Source organism: Paramormyrops kingsleyae, chromosome 3, assembly GCF_048594095.1.
Source record: "Paramormyrops kingsleyae isolate MSU_618 chromosome 3, PKINGS_0.4, whole genome shotgun sequence".
Lineage (NCBI taxonomy): Eukaryota > Metazoa > Chordata > Actinopteri > Osteoglossiformes > Mormyridae > Paramormyrops > Paramormyrops kingsleyae.
The window spans coordinates 15,691,671-15,696,820 of NC_132799.1; positions in this window are offsets into that span (position 1 = coordinate 15,691,671).

Consider the following 5,150-nt stretch of genomic DNA (forward strand, 5'->3'; position numbering starts at 1 on the left):
TAGAATGGCCTTGAAACATGGACCACAGGTGAACTGGCCTTTGAAGGCAACACGCAAAGCATTTCCTCATTGTATACAGCCTGTATTGTGTTTTCATGAAAAAGTGTCTGTGTTGGTTTAATGAGTGTGACGGTGTGCATGCGTGTGTCACTGAATCTAACAAACTGAGACATAGATTTAAAGGTTGATGTTTTTCAGTAGTATTTCTCTATGCCTTTTAATTGTTCATAGAGTGTGTGCCCTGCGATGGGCTGGTATTCTGTCTAGATAAGCATTTCCCCACCCAGCTCCTGGTATGTGGACCATCTGGGACAGGCCAGTCCAGGGTATCCCCTGCTCATTCCTCCTTCCTTTCTGTCCCTGTACCGTGAAGCATTCTATTGACACACACTATTGTTAAGTGCCTTGGGGAAACTGTGCTGTGAAAGGTGTTCTATAAAAGTAAATCTGACTGATCTGTGTGCCGTGATTCCTAAGACAGCACCCAGGCTCATTGTGACCCTTCACCAAGGATTAGCAGCATCCCAGATGGGTCAGGATAAGCACCTTGCTGTGGAAATCAAGAACAGCTCACATCCTTCTAGAATGTGAATCAAGAACCTTCAGTCCCAATGCTTAATTACTAGTTATTCTGCTTTGATTTGGTCACTAAACCTCTGGCTTAAGCCATAAATCGAAAATGATCTTCATGCCCACATACTTTGTCTGTTACAACGAGAAATTGAACTTGTATTCCATCTATGGTGTTTTGGGACAATAATATTTAAGTTTGAATAGTTTAAACATGAGGTTATTATTCTGTACTTTATTATATACTTACCTAACATCTCTAATCCCATAGCATAAGCAATTTACCAACTTCCACCATTCTGACATTTCAGATATTGAGAACTGCAGAAAGACGTGTGTGTGAATCATCTTTATCTTGCAGATCTAGTTTACATATCTCTGACCAGAACTGTGGACTTCAGTTTTAGAGACCGTGCTTTTAATTTGAAAACTTTAAAGACGTAAAGCTTTCACTGCACTGGCAGTTGGTGAGAGAGCTGTGTGCTGCCATCCAGTGCGGCAGAGAAGTTAAAATGATTATTACATTGATGATGTTGCCAGTTTTTTATGCTTCTCTTTCATATACCTACTGATAGATTACTTTTACTAATGCACAGAGTCCCATTTTTCAGATTATATAAATAAAATCTCCAGCCCTTTACCTTCCACATGCCTGTGTGCAATTTCATCCATAACATGATCATGGACATTCTTCAGAGGAACATGGAATCTCTGGTTCTCGCCACATTTTTAAATGACTTTGTTGGGATCATGGTATACATATATGTAAAATAACAAGCTCGCCGGGTCGTCTTGGTGTAAATGGATCCTTTTATGCTACATTGAATACGCCTCCCAATATTTATTATAATAATAATAATAAAAAAACAGCACAATGGTGTGATTGATTGCTGTACACCTCCAAAGGTTAAACTACAGACTCCACAGAGGATATTATGTATAGATGCTCTGTGCTTTCACTGCTCAATTCGGCTCAAATATACACAAAATACAGAGCAGAAATTTACGGCACATTTAAAGGCTTCTGTAGAACTGGGGTTAAAATTTACTGGTGTAAAAAAGAAACGCCAAACCTTTTCCTCATCTGCTGCTTAATCCAGGGCGCTCCTGTCCAAATCATAGCGAAATGTCTGAAGTACCTGTCGTGGAATTGGCTGGTCCTATACTTGAGACATTTCTAAAGAAAGGAAGAGCCTTTTTTAGGTAAGTACGCTTTTTATAGCAGCCTAAAATCCAGCGGGGGACACGCAGCCATTGTTGTGAAATACAAAGAGACTCGCTGGAAAAAGGTTAAATATCGGCCAGGAGCAAAGGAGGAAGCAGAAATATAAAGGAAAGGCCTCGTTGACTCTTTATCTAGATAATGGCTTCGCCGCACTGGATGGCAAACGGCGCACCGAAGCCGGACTCGGACAACAGGCCGTTTTCATACTGTTAATATTATTTTATTTTCTTGCACAAACCTGCGTTTCGCTATAGGCACGTTGGCCTGTCAATGAAAATGTCACCGTCTCGTTTGTACGAATGATGCTGGACATTTTATATAATAATATCATCCAGTGTTTGAGTTGTTTTTATGAAAAGGGAAGGTCTTGTTACTACCTTGCCTGATTGATTGATTCATTAAAATAATTACTGATTTTTTTTATTAAACTTACAAGCTGGAGAGCATTGCACATAAAACATAGCAATACTTAAATAATCACAGAATTATGTTTATTATATATATAAAAAATAAGACAAACGTCCAAACGTTTAGTAAACGCCCTGGATCGCCAAACCACGCTTAAACTAAGCCTTAAATAGAAAAAAATCATTGCAAATGTATTGATGTTGTAATTAGACGAGTCGTGTCCTTAATGTTTTGACACAAACCGTCTCAAAATAGGAGAGTTTTATGAGTAATTCATAATAAAACGTACTTACTTATCGTAGCCTACTTATAAACGTACTGCTTTCAGTGTCCCGTGAACTTTTATTTTTCATTGAAAGACATTGTAATCTAAAAAAGCTGCCTACTGGCTAACAACGACACTAAAAGTGGCCTACATAATTCACCTTACAATTAGACGGAGCTAGGTGAAAATAAACAAGCGCCACGCATGTAAATGTATTTAAAGGACAAGTCCTGCAAGTAAACAGCTGTGCAGTAAACAGGCCTATCTATAGTACCGTTTACCTTCCGAGAAATTAGAGTTTTGAAGGCATGTCTATTTTTCTTTCTTTTACGAATGTAAGGATGTCAGAATAGTTTTATATTACGAGCATGGGAATGTTTTTAAAGAAACATATCGTTGTACACAGCCACTTGCCTCTGTTGAGACTTTGATTAATGTTTTTTCCTGTATCCATAAGTGCATTTTATTCTCCATTTAGAGTGCGCTCCTTCGGCGAAGTGTAACATTAGATTTTCTCACTGTTTGCTCGGATACTCTGGGTATGAGTGTTGAAAAATTAACAAGGGAACCAGTATTCCGTTACACTCGGCGGACTCTTATTCGTTGATCTCGCAGTAGTGGAAATACAGTTCAGTGTTCCGACATCACTTAAGTTTCAAATGATAAAACATTTATATTGCGCTTGTACTGCATGCACTAACCTCCCCCCACACACACATGGTATCGGGCATTAACTGGAGCGTGAAGAGCGCCGGTGTTCTGTCGATATATGCTGCCTTGTCGAAAAATGCTACCGTAGTGCTAACAGATAGCACTAACCCTAACTCTTAGCCTAACCCTAACCCCCCAAAACCCCTAAAACCCTTACCATAACCCTAACCCTAACCCCTAAAACCTAACCCTAATCCCAAAACGGTGGAACTGCACATGCGCAGAAAGGCTCGATAGCACGTCTCGATAGGTAGTATTTTTCGACAGAACACCGGCAGCCAAGGAGGGCGGGGGGAGGGGGCACGTTTTAACTTTTCATTTCCCACCGTAAAATTTACACTTCGAGTCAGACTCCACTTGTGCCACTTGATTTGTATTAAAACGCAGAGTGGTTTGCGTGACGTTTGCATGGTTTTGCTGTAATGCACTATACCGTGCACTTTGGAAACGACCAAAGCTACTTCAAGGAGACACCGCCGCTTCACCCTTGAGTTTCGGGAGATAACGACTGTTGAATATGCTGCTATGTTTTCCCTTTATTCCTTATGAAACAAACTGTATTCAGTCTGAAATTGAGAGCGAGTACGCTAGAGAATCGGAACATATTCCCAACGTTATGATAGTAAGTTTTAAAGATGAACTGGAATACCTTCGTAATCGTAACTGCAACCTTGGTTACTAGTTTCGTCAACTTTTTATTGTCAGATTTTTTTTTCAAGAAACCGACCACTAGATGGCAGTAGAATTACGCGAAACTGTATCGAACTATATTTTCAATCTCACCCGAGCCCCTAAGAAGCGCTGCTCCGACCCGGCGTCTTCTGCGTCGACGCAGTGAGAGGTTATGCGGAGTATACGGAAGTATTATTAATTTTTAAAAACTCAGATTCGTGTCAAACTCTTTAATAACATTTCAAGTTACAAGTCACGTAATGGGTATATCTGCGAAAAATAACCATTACAAGTTATTATAGACTGTTCCTGTCAAAGTGTTTACTAAATTCAATGCAAAATCAAATGTTTTCCACCCTTAACCGTCAACCATTTATTTTACTTTTTGAGTAGTTCGTTCCTCACATGAAAGCCAGTATTGTAGTCTTAAAAATTAATTTAGACATTGGGAAGAAATTACATAATCGATAACATGTTTTCATCACTACTGATTTCAGACATGTCACTATACACTTGTCGGAAGAAAAAAGACTTACAGTTTAGCAGGTAGCAGTCGATACAAAACATTTTGTTTTAATGGTTAATTTTGTCAGACCGGTATAGCACGTTTACCTTATATCACAGCAGCATAATCTTACTTTGTTCCTGTTTCTGAGCTTTAGAATGTAATTTATTGACACCACAGTTTTGCTGCTATTATCAGTTATCCCAGTATCCCAAGATTTTTTGTGTTAATAAATACACGTGACCCTAACCGTCATAAATCAGTTATTTTGCGTAATGCGCGCCTTTGTTTATATATATATATATATATATATATATATATATATATATATATATATATATATATTTATATATATATACACACACACACATATACATACATACATATATATATATATACACACACATATACATACATACATACATATATATATATATATATACACACACACACATATACATACATATATATATATATATATATGTATCAGATTATGAGATTTTCGCAGACCGTTATATTTGCAATTCTAAGACCACAATTAAATACACCATCTTGTTCTCACAAGTGCAAACGAGCCGTATTTTTTATTTACCTTGTTTTCTTCGACTTATGTTATAAAGCCGCAAACATGATGCTAAGGGGAGGCCCAGCGCGAGAAAAAATGTGCAAGTCCAGTCCTACCTGTCATAAGTAACATACACTCACAAATCCGCTCATACAATGTTTCAAAAAACCAAAGATGTAAAAAAAAAGAGGAAAATACTGTTGCTGGAGAATAAACCGCATTGCCTCTC